Genomic DNA, 16,569 nt, shown 5'->3' on the forward strand with positions numbered 1-16,569 from the left:
GGCCCCGGCCCCCTGCGCCGGCCGCGACGCGCGCGCATACTCATGCATCGACGCGCGCGCTGCCACTGCCGGCCGGCTGCTGAGTTTTCATTTTAGGGAAGCGGGGCCGGGCAGGCCATGCTGACTTGGCTGTCTCCCCAGCCCATCCTTGTGGACGTCGAGTCCAAGTGCACCGGCCGGTCAAGACGAAAGAACAGGGACAGTCCCGAGCGCATGGAAATGCACTGTATCCTTTCTCTCCAAGCCACCCGCGTGGGCTTCGTCCTCTCCCACTTGCAAGGGAGGAAATTAGAAGGTTCTTTCTTTTCCTCTTCCTCACCCACCCCAGTCACAGCCTGACAAGTGTCTTCCTTCCACAGTAACAAGAAAGAAACCTGGCTTATTTCCTTTAAGCAGGTCAGGCCTCTCAGGAACCATTTGCCACAATCAATTTTTTTTTTTTTCTGTAAGATAATGGAAGCGTTGTGAATGTGACTGAGTGGGACTTGTGTTCCTACACATAAGGTGCATGACAACGCAGGCCTTGCAAACAGAACCAGCTACCAATTTGACATCATTTGATTGATGGCCCCTGTAGAAAATTTGCCAGTTTCGAGATGGAGAAGACTTCTGATGCATGAAGCTATTGCTTACCTAATTTATTTTCCCTTGATCCCCTCTCCCCTGACATTGCCTCATTTCCTTCCAGGTTCGCACTGGGTCTTGAACTCTTCCATGCACCCTCCTGTATAGATCTCCACTCCCATTTTTATATCTTTAGCGAGCAATACGGAGTGCATCAAACTGTGTGTGTGTGTGTGTGGACCATTTTTTAAACCCATCATGTATATGCTAGGTAATAGTACAAATGCATGGATTTTATAATTTTTCAACCAAAATAATTTTCCCTTTAAATACATTTCTGCACGAGCTTTTTGAAGTTCCCTGATACGTTGTCAATGTATAGTGTGTGCACCTGACACCACCTCTCTAGATGGCTGTTACTAGCCTTCTACCAAGATTACAAGAGCCTCTCACACTACATTTTAATGAGAAACAGCTCCAGGTATCAGGCAATCTTCACTTCTTTCAAAGGTGTGTGTGTGTGTGTGTGTGTGTGTGTGTGTGTGTATCTGTGTGTCTGTGTGTCTGTGTGCATCTGTGTTTCTATGAACTCTAACTGGACTTCTACAAAATCTAAATGTGATTATATGGAGGTTAAAACGTGGTGTGTTTTTGAATGAATCATAGTGGTTGGTGTATATTTTGGCCTAGTGACAACTCTACTTTCAGGGACAACTGTGGGAAACATTTTTTTCTACCTAAATGGGAAAGATACTTAGAAGGTTAGGTGGCAGCAAGGTTGACAATTCACATGCCATATATCAGAGTTTCATCGTATGTTGACCCCTTATATTGCGTCAACAAGATCTACCTTTTCATATTGATGTATCTCTTCTCTAATGTGGTTTCAGCGTGTGATAAAGATATATTTGTAAAGAAGACATCCTAAGGAGGGCATGCAAAAAAGTGTTGGTAAGAAAGGGCAGCAAAGCTGGGACCAGAGTACATTCATGTCAATTATGTGTAGATCTGGGACCTTATAGCTTCTTTGAGCGCTGAAAAATGAATATACTAACAAAGGATGTTTGGATTTAATGTGTGCCCTATGAGACAGCTATTATTTTCTCAGTTTTACCATCAAGAATTTGGAGGGTATACCATTAATCTAAGATTAAACTAAGATTGAACTATGCCTATTTGTCTCAATCTGCTGTCTACACTGCCTCCCATTCAGAACTGCTGACTCGGTTAACAGTTTTAATAGTTTCTTTAGAGCTTGTGATAAGTATGAAGTAAGCTGATTTACAAACCATTGGCTTTTCCCATCCTTCCTCCTTTCTTTTACAATACAGGAAAGGTTTGCAATGTGTTCACTTTTTAGAACCAATAAGGATTTAAGAAGTCTTAATATACTTGAACTCATACATGGAAAAAGTTAAGAAACTTTTCTCCACCGTTTTAATAAGTGCAACCTGCTGTGGTTGCAGAAAAAGGTTTAGTAGAAATGATATTACTGAACATTTGAAACTAGTGAATAAATGTGTGATTTATATAAAAACTATAAATAGACATTTTAAAAATCTTGTCACTCTTGAAAGATGATGTGCAATCATATTGGGTAAGATTCTTCTGTGTTTACTGTCTCAGTTCATTTGTTCTTTAATTCTTTATTTCTGTGATTCTTTAATTATTTCTTTAATTCTTCATTTAATTTCATACTTAAAAATTATATATTAGGCCACATATTTCAAGGGCATTTTTTCTAACCACAACTGATTATAATTTTCACACTCTCAAATTGCATTCATAATTAGTGAGAACCGTGACAATCTGTCAATGGCCTTTTTTCATTAAGGTATTAAATAAAGCCAACATTTTTTGTTTAATTTCTGACAATATTACTTTCCAGATAAAGACTAGAAATCATATATTCTAGGCCAGAAGGATTTAAGAAAATACAGGACTTAAACACATGCTTCAGAGAAGTTGATTCATTTTAACTGTGTTGTGTGTTTGTTGAAAAAAATCTGCACCAGAAACTCCATTTATAAACTATAATAAGCAACATTTTAGAAGTAAATAAAATATTCTCTTTTAAGGTTGTTTAATGTTTCAAGTAGAATTTCCCACTTTGCAACACTTTCAATGATTCAATTTTTGTTGTGATAGGAAAACAGACAGCTAATGAGTCTTTCCAATTTGTTCATTTTCATCTCTTGTATGCTTGCTGCTGTTTGGTTCCCAAGTGCATTTAACTGGCAAGTTCAATGAAGATTTGGCATTGCACCATTTGATGAAAGCAGAAAAATTAGGTTGCCAATTACATATGTGCCCCTTATGCGCACTGAATTCCCACTGAAGTGATGAGCCAAATTAAAAATTCCTCAGTAGTTACACCAAAAAAGTAAAATTAGAGCTCAGGGCAGGTAAGGGAGATAATTTTTCTTTCCAACCACATTACTAATCAAAAGATATTTCAGAAAGTAAATTGGCTTTCATACATCCACAAAACAATGTTTGTAGATAAAATGTCATAAAATTTTTTTAATTATCTCCATTTTTCCTTAGCTTTTTTAAAATCATTCTTTTATTTACTTCATAATCTGTTATGATTATCCAATCACTATGAAAAAAGTTAAATGAAAAACATGTCCCATTTTTAAATTTTTTTTCTTCTTATTTATTTTAAGGACAGAGATCTCCCATCTGCTGACTGACTCTTCAAATGCCTGCATCAGTCAGAGCCGGTTCAGGCCAAAGCTGGGCATTCAATCTGGATCTCATGTGAGTGACTGAAACCCAACTAGTTGAGTCATTACTGGCTGCCTCCCAAGGTACACATTAGCAGGAAGATGGAATCAGTGAAGCTGGGACCCACACCTAGGCGTTGTGATATGGGCATGTGGGATCCAGGCATACCAAGAGGCATCTTAACCACTAAGCACCTGCACCCACTTCCCTTTTTGCTTCAGCCTAATTGCTAGAGTTTGAAGATGTCCTCTAAAATTCTTATGTTGGAAATTTTATTGTCACTTTCGTATTTTGATGGTATTAACTGGCAGGGCATTGGGGAGATAGTGTTAAATTAGGTCGTGAGATTGGCCCCTATGATGAGATTAGTGTCTTTATAAGAAGAGGAAGAGAGAACTGATTGTGCATTCTCTTGTGCTTGATTGTCATGTGATGCCCTCTGCCATGTTGCACTTCTCAGCTTCTAGGACTGTGGAAAGTGAGTATCTTTTCTTTACCTATTTCTCAGTCTGCGGTGTACTGTTTCAGCATCATCAAATGGACTCAGACACTAATAGTATAAAGGAATACTGTGGATAGGATGTTCACATTCTGGATTTCTTCCATATTAGCAAAGAAGTAAATTATCCTTTTGTGCTGACTATTGTAACATGAAAGTAGCATATGTGTACCTGATGGCAAGATGAGAAAGTGTGGGGTAACAATGTATAGATTGACTCAGCTTTAGTTCTGGGTCTAGAGAGCGCAGAAAAACTCAATCTTAATGTAGGAAGCTCTTAATTGGGTAAATCTACCAGGTAGACAGGCACAGTAGGAAAGAACTTAAGGAGGCGGCGTTTTGGCATTGCAGGTATGAGTCCTATATGAGTCCCCTTTGGAGTCCCAGCTGCTCCATGATCCAGCTCCCTACCACTGTGCCTGGGAAAGTAGCGGAAGATGGCCCAAGTGCTTGAGCCCCTGCACCCACATGGGAGACCCAGAAGGAGCTCCTGTCTGCTGGCTTCGGTCTGGATCAGACTCGGCAGTTGCAGCCATTTGGGTAGTGAACCAGCAGATGGACAGATCTCTCTCTTCTCTCTCTGTTTCTTCCTCTCTCTCTGTAACTTTGACTTTCTAATAAATAAAATAAATCTTTAAGGAGAGAACTTAAAATTCTTTTTCAGAAATCTGATGGTGTTGACTGTACTTGGTTTATTGCCTATTCACAACAGAAACTGTCAGGTGGCAGGACAGCAGGCTCTATTCATGCAGAAACCTAAGCAGAAGCTAAACCCAGGTTACTAGGTCAAAACACTCACTGCATGAGCTGTCTTTGATATGGGTACTACACAGACACCTAGCATTTATACTGTAGGCCAGACCTGGGAGCAAGACCATTAAGTAAGTGCAAGCAACTCATCTTGTATCTGGGTTACAATGTCCCAGGTTGGCAAAGTGATGTAATTCTAAGCCCATTCAATGGACTAAGGGGTTGAAAAGTAGAGGAGGGGCCAGGTGTCTCTTACCTGGCAGTTGAGGTAATTCTGGGTCTCCACAGGAGGCTACCTAATTTAGAGAGCATAAAATTGAAGTGGTGAAAGGAAGTAAGAGCTGGCAACAATAATGTTCTCTGAATTTGTGACTATTTTTGGGGGGAAGGAAACCATATTAAAATAAGGTTTATCAACAAAGCAAATGAATCCTTATAAGCAGATTCACCATTAGAAACTTTTCCTTTTGCATAGTTTCCTATCTTTCTTTCTATTTTCAAAAGTGACTAATAAGATCATTAAGAAAATAACTTCAGGATTTTTTACTTAATATGAGGTGATTTTCATGTTAGAATACTTACCCTGATTTCAGCTCTTAAACAAACTAACCCAGTTACTTGATTAATTTGTTGATGTCTATGGATTGTACCTATCAGAATGATTTTTTTCAATTGTGCTTTTGAACTGTTGTATTATTGTTTCCACACATCTATCTGGTTGTAGACATTTCATAAAATAGGAGCTGACACATTTTAAAATATGACATCAGTTAAATTATCTCTAAAACAGTATATTGGTAAAATAAGAAGCTAAAACTAAGTTTGGATATAAATCATATAAATAGACTCAATTATAGCAATAGAAGAAATAAATCTGTAATGGCAACATATTCTTGTGCTTAGTTACATTGTAAAATAAGAATACTAACAAAATCATCTTAACCATATTAAACCAGTACTATAGCAGGTTGGAAACTGGTCTTACCATCTGTCAGTTTCTACACTGGCAGTTTCACAAATGAGATCTCTTTTTAACAAAACATCACAGCAGGAGATACAGACATGTGAATTGTAATTAAAATGTGAAAAATGCACTCCCTAGTTTTTGTCATTTATATAAAGCTATCTTATATTGTTAAAACTACATTATGAAGTTATGTAAAATAGAAGGCATTTTTATTTTACCAACTCCATACATCATTTGACCACAATTTTAATGTTAGTAACAAGTGCATATGCTTTTATGAATTGAAGTGTGTTTTTCTTATGTCTGGTTCAGTCAGTAATGAGATTCAATTATTTTTTAATCACCCTAGTATAGAAGATTAAGAGGAATATTTTCTGTATTTTAATGTAGTCTAACTCTTCCGAAGGCTAACATTATTGCTTTATAGGTACTTATGACTATATTCTATAAATAAAAAAATATTGAATTTTATTTTCTTTCTAGGGAAGAACATCTAAATCAGACTTAAGTCTGTAATAGAAAAGCTGCCTGTATTTTATATTTGGATGAATAACAGCACTCTATTATCATTTATATATCAAGTAAACCAAAATATATAGTAGGTGAAATATAACTATTGTTAATGCTACATACTTTGAATAGGTGTTCAAGAAAGCTATAGTGTATTTCAAGTTAATGACTTATTAACTAATGTTAAAATAGTACATTTACATTCAAATAAATCTTAATTTTCACTCTCAGTCTCCATTTTTAACATCCTGAATGTTTTCTAGAAATTTTAGTTAATGTTAACGTTAGCAGGTGTTCTTGACATTTGTTATTGTGGGATTTATTATGTATGTGTGCATTATATATTCAAACACATTCATATCCCTAACCTACCATTGAGGCATAACAATGCTTTTTATTTCACTGTTTTCATTTCCAACTTTACTTCAAATGTTAACATTTTAAAAAAAATGTAAAGTCGATATTAAGATCGGAGTGACTCATTATATTATATAATTGTATCACTATCTCAAATATCCTAGCCTGTGCACCTTCTGCAATGTTAATGTTGAACCTCTTTTGATTGAATGATAAAGGTTATGTCCCTTCCTTCTAAACCTAAGCAGACTTTTCTGTTAGCTTCAACCAATAGAATATGATGAAAATGATGTTGTGGAATTTCCTAGAATAGATCATAAATTTGCTCGTCTTTGCTCTTGTTCTCTTAGGATGCTTGATCTTTGAATCCAGCCACCTGCTGAAGTGGAGACAATCAGCATGTGGAAAGGCTCACATAAAGAGGAACTGATGCTGCTAGTACTCAGAACCATCCAAGCCACACCTGGAACCAGCACTAATTTGCCAACCGTGTAGGTAGGTCATCTAGGAAGAAAATTCTCCAGCTCTAAATCTATACACTCCAGACATCCATGTAGTGCAACAAAAAGATGTATTCATGTTCTACTGCTGCAAAACACATTATCACAAACATAGTGGCTTAAAATAAATTTCAGGGGCTGGCGCCACGGCTCACTAGGCTAATCCTCCACCCTGCGGCGCCGGCACACCAGGTTCTAGTCCCGGTTGGGGCACCGGATTCTGTCCCGGTTGCCCCTCTTCCAGGCCAGCTCTCTGCTGTGGCCCGGGAGTGCAGTGGAAGATGGCCCAAGTGCTTGGGCCCTGCACCCCATGGGAGACCAGGAGAAGTACCTGGCTCCTGCCATCAGATCAGCGCGGTGCAGCAGCTGCAGTGCGCTGGCTGCGGCGGCCATTGGAGGGTGAACCAACGGCAAAGGAAGACCTTTCTCTCTGTCTCTCTCTCTCACTGTCCACTCTGCCTGTCAAAAAAATAAAAATAAAAATAAATAAAAAATAAAATAAAATAAAATAAATGTCAGCTTATTAGTTCATAGTTCTATAGGTTAGAAATCTGGCAAGGCATGTCTAGTCCTCTTCTTACAACCCTGAAATAATCTGTGGGCTGTGGGGCCACAAATCCACTTCCATGCTCATTTCATTGACAAAATTTAGTCCCTTGGCAGTTGTAGCACTGAGTTCTCTGTTTCCTGATGGCTCCATCTTCAACCAGAAATAGCAACTAGCAACTTCAAATCCTCATGCCTGAAACAGTTTTTTTAACTTTTATTTAATGAATATAAATTTCCAAAGTACAGCTTATGGATTACAATGGCTTCCCCCCCATAACATCCCTCCCACCCGCAACCCTCCCCTTATCCACTCCCTCTCCCCTTCCATTCACATCAAGATTCATTTTCGATTCTCTTTATATACAGAAGGTCAGTTTAGCATACATTAAGTAAAGATTTCAACAGTTTGCTCCCACACAGAAACATAAAGTGAAAAATACTGTTTGAGTGCTAGTTATAGCATTAAATCTCAATGTACAGCACACTAAGGACAAAGATCCTACATGAGGAGTAAGTGCACAGTGACTCCTGTTGTTGACTTAACAAATTGACACTCTTGTTTATGGCATCAGTAATCAACCTAGGCTCTTGTCATGAGCTGCCAAGGCTATGGAAGCCCCCTGAGTTCACTGACTCTGATCATATTTAGACAAGGCCATGGCCAAAGTGGAAGTTCTCTCCTCCCTTCAGAGAAAGGTACCTCCTTCTTTGATGACCCATTCTTTCCACTGGGACCTCACTCGTGGAGATCTTTCATTTAGGTTTTTTTTCCCCCCCCCAGGTGTCTTGGCTTTCCATGCCTGAAATACTCTCATGGGCATTTCAGCCGGATCCGCATGCCTTAAGGGCTGATTCTGAGGCCAGAGTGCTGTTAGGACATTTGCCATTCTATGGGTCTGCTGTGTATCTCACGTCCATGTTGGATCATTCTCTCCCTTTTTTATTCTATCAGCTAGTATTTGCAGACACTATTCTTGTTTATGGGATCCCTTTGGTTCTTAGTCCTATCGTTATGATCAATTGTGAACAGAAATTGATCACTGGGACTAGTGAGATGGCATTGGTACATGCCACCTCGATGGGATTGAATTCGAATCCCCTGGTGTGTTTCTAACTCCACCGTTTGAGGCAAGTCAGCTTGAGCATGTCCCGAATTGCACATCTCTTCCCTCTCTTATTCCCACTCTTATATTTAACAGCAATCACTTTTCAGTTAAGTTTCAGCACTTAAGAAGAATTGTGTATTGATTACAGTATTCAACCAAAAGTATTAAGTAGAACAAACAAAAAAAAATACTAAGAGGGATAACATATTAAGCTGCTCATCAACAGTCAGGGTGAGGGCTGATCAAGTCACCGTTTCTCATAGTGTTCATTTCACTTTAACAGGTTTCCTTTTTGGTGCTCAGTTGTCACCTATCATGGAGAACAAGCGGTATTTTTCCCTTAGGGATTGGCTTATTTCACTCAACATAATGTTTTCCAAATTCCTAACAGGGATCACTTTTCAGTTAAAATTTAAACACCTAAGAATAATTGTGTGTTAATTACAGAGTTCAACCAATAGTACTAGAACATTCCTGCTCGTCCACCAACCACAGAGAACACTCTGCCTTTAAAGGAGTCATGTGATTATGTTAGGCCCACTCAAATATCTCCCTATCTTAGTGTCAGCTGTGCCATGTAACATAACTTAATTATCCAAGTAAAAGTCATTATAAAAACGTGTTCTAACTACATTAAAAAGGAAAAGATTAAACAAGGGTGAGAGTTATTAGAGTTTATCATAGAATTCTATCACACAAGTCTTATTCATTAAGTCTTTAAATTCTACTAGAATAGAAGCCAGTGGTGAGTGATGACCAATATTCTTATTATATCTCCAGCGCCCTGTAAAAGCAAAATAATGGGTGCTTAGGTAAGACAGAAAATGGTATATATAACTATATACTTATTCTTCATTTTCTGAAAATTGTATATAATAGAGATGATTATTCATTATCCCTTTGAGAGACTTGATTTTCCTTTAAATTATCAGCAATATTTTGTCTCTGATAATCATCTTTTATAATTCATCTTTTGTTTTCTGACTTTAAAGTTGACTGTTGCAAGCATCGTTGTAGCAACTCAACCAAGTAGTAATCAGTTGTGGGAAGCAGTGTAGGGATGTTTGACACAAGAGCATACACAGCAGGTCAAGACTAAGGAGGAAGTGCGAGACCTCAGAATGAACTCACCTGCCTTCTGGAGTTTTAACTGATGTCAGGAATGGGATAACAGCAATTTGTAATAGTTCTTAGTTTTCTTCTCCCTTTCTGTTTCTTGTGGCCATGTTTATGACTGAAAGTACTTGTCAGTAAAATGTCACACCTCAGAAAAATATCGTGAGATTTTTGTGCATTATTGCTTCTGGTAAAGACTGAATCATAGGAATGAAATACCACATAAAAATATGAAATGATAAAATGTTAAGAGATGAACAAAAACCAAACTTCAACATGAAATAGTCCTGGATGGAGCAAATTTGTAGATAAATAAAACATAACCATTTCTACAGTCGATATATATATATATATATATGTGAAAAATTAAACATAAATGACATTAATTATTCTTGCTCTAGAAAAACAGGATAAAATGAGACTGAGAGTCAGTCTAATTATACTGGAGAAACATATTCATGAACATGATTAATGAGATTATTTCAAGAGCCTATTAACCATGTTAATTTCTTGCCAATGTCATAAGGTTGGTATCTAGAAAATATCTTTAGAATCACAGAGAAGTTTGATAGAACCTTGTTTATGCCAAACAAGCCAAATTTAGGGATTTTAAGATGGGAAAAAATTCTTCCCATGACAGCCATGGAAATAGAGTACAATGTGATGTGCAATCCAAAAAGTATATAAGCAGTTACCCCTCACTTTCAAGGAAATCAATAAACAATTATAATAGTTGACTATAAGCTCTCATTTCACTTTGATGAATTCTGGATTGAAGTGGCTTTTTGCTAGTTAAACAGGGACTATGTTTTCTAAAATTCCTTTTGTTGTGTGGTTGTGCATTAGGGTTGGCCAGAAATATTCACAAGATTTAGAAGAAGGAAACGAAGCAGCCATTTTTTCCATCTTGGAGGTCAGGGTAGTGGACCAGGTGCTGATGCAACTCATGCTCTTTGTTATTGATTTGGTAGTTCATCTTGTGGATCTTGGGCAGCAGTATACCTGAAACTCCTTCAGCTCCTCCAAGATCTCTGCCTTTATCTTCTGAGAATGTGCATGGACAGATGAGACCAGAGCTATGTTATGATTAGTGCCAAGGTCTCCTGCTATCACTTGCACCTTTGAGATGGAGGTGATTAGAGAAAGATCCAGATAGATTGTGCCTTTGGGAGTCCAAAATATTTAATTTGTCCCAACCCAGTCCAGAGATATCTTTTCTTCCTTTCACCTCTTCTGACATCATGTTTTAAGCTCATCATTATATGCATAAGCAACAGACTTCCATAGACACCTTCCCAGCTCTCACAAATACACAAGGTCTAACCCTATAATAAATCCCTTATTCCATATCATATATAATTCTGCTTCTCTGATGAAGCACAAATGTACATCTATATATTTTGTAGAAGGAAGGAAAGGAGTATTGAGGATTCCATATGGGGGTGAGGAAAGGTAAGAGCCAAAAGTGACCGTATCATGAATTAACATGATGACTTCTGCCATCTCCTATTTGAGGCCATTCTTCCATTTTTGGATTCTATGATATCTCAGTCTCCTGGTTTTATGCATGGCCCTCTCTATTCTAGTTTTCTCTCCTGGGTTTCACTCACATCCATTACTATCATCTTCAGAGTATTCCCAGACTCAAGATTTAAACTTCTATTTTCTATCACTCATTTCTCCAGTGAACTCATTTAATCTCTGAATTTTTGTACTCTTTGGCTTTTGATGTCATCCGTGTTTGGATCTCTAGTCCTGAATCCTTAACTCATATCCAAATGCCATTTGACATCTCTGCTTTATGAAGAAGTATATCAAACTTAAAATATAAAAAGCCCCCTTGTATTCCTTTCAAATTCTGCTCTGTATGTGGTTGGTCTTCCCAAGCCCTGTCAAAGGCAGCTTTGTTTTTCCAGTTGTCTGTGTTGAAGATCTTTAGGTAATTATCAGTTTGTCTTTTTCTCTTATTACACGCATCTAAAGTGTCAAAAAATCCTGTTGTCTTCATCTTCATGTTGTGTAGAATAAAGAACCACTTCTCAAAGCTTCATATGCTATGACCTGATCTAAGCCACCATCGTCTTTCATCTGGTTATTATAATTGCCTTATAATTTTTAAAGATTAATTTTATTTATTTAAAAGACAGTTTCAGAGGGAAGTAGAGACAGAGAGAGAGGTCTTCCATCTTCTGGTTCACTCCCCAGATGGCCACAACAGCTGGAGCTGTGCCTATCCAAAGCCAGGAGCCTGGAGCTTCTTCCAGGTCTACCATGTGGGTACAGGGGCCCAAGGACTTGGGCCGTCTTCTATTGCTTTTCCAGGCCATAGCAGAGACCTGGATCTGAAGAGGAGCAGCCGAGACTAGAACCAGCGCCCATATGGGATGCCGGCGCTTCAGGCCAGGGCTTTAACCTGCTGCACCACAACACTGGCTCCAATAGCCTTATAATTGCTCTCTGCATCCACTTTTGCTTCTAACAGTATCTTCCCAATACAGAAGGCAGAATTATGTTAAAATCTAAGTCTTGTCATACCACAGTTCTACTCAACATCCTTCAGTTTCCTGCCATCTCACTGAGCATGAAATCATTAGAATTGTCTACAGGCCTTGAGTTACTTGGCCCTCCCCCCCACCCCACCCACCATCACTATTGAAGCTTTCCCTGGACAATGCATCTAAAATACTACCTTCACTCCACAAGCAGACTCACATTCACCTCAAAGCCCTCTTTCCTGCTTTATTGTTTTTTTAGCATATATCATTAGCTAAAATATTGAAGATACTGTATATTCTTGCTTATTTTCTATTTCCCCATTAATATAAAAGATACTGATGACATGGATATTCCTATATTTTTCTTATACCTACAAGAGTGTTCTACATATAGTATCCCTCAGAAAATACTTATTAGGTGAAGAATAAAGCACTGATAAAAGCATAAAGCCATATTACAATCATCAATAGAAGCACATAGAGTAAGTACAACTTGGGAACAGGGAGGGTTTCAACACTGTACTCACTGATGTTCTGAAAAGCACATTCTTGCCATTTTGAAAAAATTTTAAAAAGCTTTTTGGATGGGAATTTTTTCTAATAAATTTCAGTATTTATAAGACATTTGGTAACTGGAAAGTGTGTTTTAACAGTGACTCTAAAAGCAGATGGCATTCATTCATTTATTCCATTCAATCCATTATTAATTAATCAGTGCTCTCCAGAAAAAAACAAGAATCAGTGTGTGTGTATGTGTGGGGTGGGGGGGAGTGGGAGGGAGATATTATGGAAATTGACCCACAGGATTATGGAGACCAAGAAGTGCCATGATCTGGCATCTGCAAGCTGGAGAAGCGGGGCATTAGCATAATGCACTCCAAGTCTGAGGGCCTGAAAGCAGGAAAACGTGTGTCTGAAGACAGGAAAGATGCATGTCCCAGCTCAAACAGTAAGCAATTTTATCCTTGTGTCTTTTTTGTTGAATAATTTGAGCCCTAAACAGATTGGATGATTCTCTGTCTTTGAAATAAATAAAAATAAATAAAAACTTTAAAAAAATTAATCATCAAAGTCCACAAATATTTAATGACTGGCAAAGTATGATCTGAGAGCTAGATATCAAATTCAATGCAATATTCACAAACTTTTATTAAGCATTGGCAATATGCTAGGCAAAGGGTAAACCATAAAAAGATTATAGTCTACACAGGTAAAAGTTTTATAGGAAAGATGATAAATAGGCAATTATTAGCCCTTATAAGAATTATGATAGGTGCAATATGGAATGTGTGTGTTATACAACAGAGGTATAATAATGCAAATATAAGGGGTGATTCACCAGGTAAGGATTCTTTTTTAAAAAATTTATTTTTTATTTGAGAGGTAGAATTACAGAGAGGGAGAGACAGAGAGAAAGGTCTTCTATCCATTGATTCACTCCCCAAATGGCCACAACGGCCAGAGCTGTGCCAATCCGAAGCCAGGAGCCAGAAGCTTCTTTAGGGTCTACCACGTGGTGCAGAGGCCCAAGGACTTGGGCCATCTTCTATTGCTTTCCCAGGCCATAGCAGAGAGCTGGATTGGAAGAGGAGCACCTGGGACATGAACTAGTGCCTATATGGCACTAGTTAATAATATTTAACCTGTGTTCTAAAAAAATGTGTCTTCCTTTATTATCCAGACCTTTTTAGACATGAGGTAACATAATAATTAGTCCATTTTTTAGTTTAATAAATATTTGTTAATATCTCAATATTCAAATAATTTAAAAATATGCCTTGGGTTTGGAAGTATTCTTTTGATAAACTTCATATTTGTAGGAGTGTCTTTAACCTACAAATATTATTTTTATAGTTTTATTACCAATCTAAAATAAGATGAGATTGATCTCCCAGGCATGTTAAATGTTTTCCAGATTCAAGTGGCCATAATGAAACATCTTGTGCCAGCTATATGCTTGAGAATCTCTGCTCCTGGAACATGACAGAGTAGAGACATATTCCTAAAAACCATGAACATGAATGTATGACAATTCTGTAATTTCTGTTTTCATTTTTTTCTTCAGACTCAATAGATGGGGGGAAAGTCACATAATTTTCAAGTCTAATTTACATAATTTTGTATTTAGTACTTGACTGCAAAAGCATTAACTTTTTGATTTTTAAATCCCACACACAAGTAAAATGACTAAAAATAGAAGATGTGCTGTTTTGCACAAAAACTGCTGGATGGTTAAGTTCTATGGTGTGAATCCTGGAACTACTACATAGGGGAGACACCAATTAGAGTCAACTAAAGACAACCAACAAATTTAGATGGAATCACTATTATTCCTGAGTTGAAATGGTTGTTCTACATGCATATTTTACTCAATATTTTTATATGTCATAAATTTTTTGAAGCAGTTCTATTTTTATTCATACCCAGCCTCAAAATATAGGTCAGGGTGTTACTGACTGCTCACAGCAAGTACACACTGGGGAAATTTCTGGGCCTAAAGACTCATCTAAAGAGAGAAGGTGTTTTGACTTTTGTTATTTATATATCAAGCTACAAAATCTCTGAAGACTCAGGAGTGTATTTTGTATATATAAACACATATGAATATTAGTTATAAACAGTGAAGATCTGCTTAAAAGTGATTCTTATCTAAATTTATAAGGCTCAGGCATTAACTTGGATCTTTTAGAAATATCCTGCCTTAATAAGATCAGATTACATCCATAACATTAGATTAATCACAAAGAGCAACTCCTTTCCTTGTCATTGTAATATCCAGTATAATGCTATGTTGTTTGCATTAACATAATTCACCTGTTCTGCCAATACAGAGCATGTGACCGTTCTTCTCATGTTATCCATTCAGTTTGGTATTTTTCTTCTAATGAAGACACATCTGTGTTCTATTGTATTATTGTTCAGTGTTCTCCAAGGAAAACTATCATCTGGAGCCTAGACTATTAACTACTTCTGGGAAGATATTTTTTAAAAGGTGACATAAGTGCCGAAGCATGTAGAATGTGCTACCATGTTAAATTTGTGTTCATTAACACAAATAAATTAAAAATGAGAACGGTTTAACATCTCCAGGGCAATAGCAAGTTATGCCTCAACAATCTGCATGAATTTATGTCCCTAATTGTACTTCCACTTAATACTCTATAAAACCTAGAAAATCATGTTAGTATACACGTTTTTGGGAGACAGCTTTGTTTTTTCTCTATTAAAAATATTAAGCTATTCGCAAGTATTTAATTCAAGCAACTGCAGGTGTTTAATGTTTTTAACAAAATATATAGCAGTATACAAATACCTTCATGTAACATTTTTCAAAAGAAAGGATTCCTTGGTTAAACAAAATGTTGGAGCACATGTTTGGCTTAGTAGCTTAGAAGTTAAGGTGCCAGTTAAGACACCTGCACCCCATATTGGAGTACTTACGTTTGAATCCTGGCCCCAAAATCCAGCTTCCTACATACATGTATGCTGGGAGGCAGCAGGTGATGGCTCAAGTGGTTAGGTCCCTGTGAAACACATGGAAGACCTGGATTGAGTTCCTGGCTCCTGGCTTCATTCTGGTCCAGCCCTGGCATGCTACTGTGGGTATTTAGAGTGTTAATCAATGAATGGGAGCTTTGTCAGGTTGCCTGTCTCTCAGTCTCTCAAATAATAACAACAAAGGAAGAAAAACATTTACTAATATTTTCAAAAGTTAATATTTTTCTTCTTTGCCTTCTATGTTTTCAGTAGCTGCTACTGTGTCTTCCTCTAATCCTCTTGTTACTCCTATCTTCTCTTGCTCTTGTCCTTATCCCTTTCACTCCTATTTTTTCTTCTTTATTATAGTAGTCACAATGCCTGCTTTCATTCAAGGCCTTATTCACATAGCAGATATTATAAAATTATTACATTTTGAAATGAAGCAAAACACAGGATGAACACCACCCATATTCTTTGAGAATAGCATATGACTCCATTTCTAAGTATTAAGTTACCAATTAATGATTATAAATTATTTCCAGTGTTTGTGAACCTGAGTCCAAATTCTTAGAAACAGCTTTCCAGTAGGATAGAATGTATGCTAATGTTGTCAGAGAAGTAAGGTCATCCCTTGAATTCTTCCCCTTTGTATTCATATTTTCATATAGACAAACTACCTAGTCCTGGTGTAACCATATTGTAAATAAAGATGTGCTATTGCTTAAAATAGAAAAAGTGAGGTTAGACAGTATATATCTTTTTTATTATTTTTAACTTATTTAATAAATATAAATTTCCAAAGTACAGTTTGTGGATTATGAAGGCTTTTCCCCCCCATAACTTCCTTCCCACCCGCAACCCTCCCATCTCTCACTCCCTCTCCCATTCTATTCACATCAAGATTCATTTTCAATTATCTTTATATACAGAAGATCAATTTAGTATA

General features: G+C 37.2%; 1 long non-coding RNA gene across 1 annotated transcript; it reads left to right on the forward strand.

Annotated features, from left to right (window-relative positions):
• Window positions 1–31: 31 nt before the first annotated feature.
• LOC138843536 (uncharacterized) lies at window positions 32–16,345 on the forward strand. The gene is made up of 3 exons (XR_011378347.1): window positions 32–3,327; window positions 6,728–6,872; window positions 12,948–16,345. It is a non-coding gene; the product is annotated as an uncharacterized lncRNA (long non-coding RNA).
• Window positions 16,346–16,569: the final 224 nt, after the last annotated feature.

This window comes from Oryctolagus cuniculus, chromosome 8 (genome assembly GCF_964237555.1).
Source record: "Oryctolagus cuniculus chromosome 8, mOryCun1.1, whole genome shotgun sequence".
In the NCBI taxonomy this organism is placed as follows: Eukaryota; Metazoa; Chordata; class Mammalia; order Lagomorpha; family Leporidae; genus Oryctolagus; species Oryctolagus cuniculus.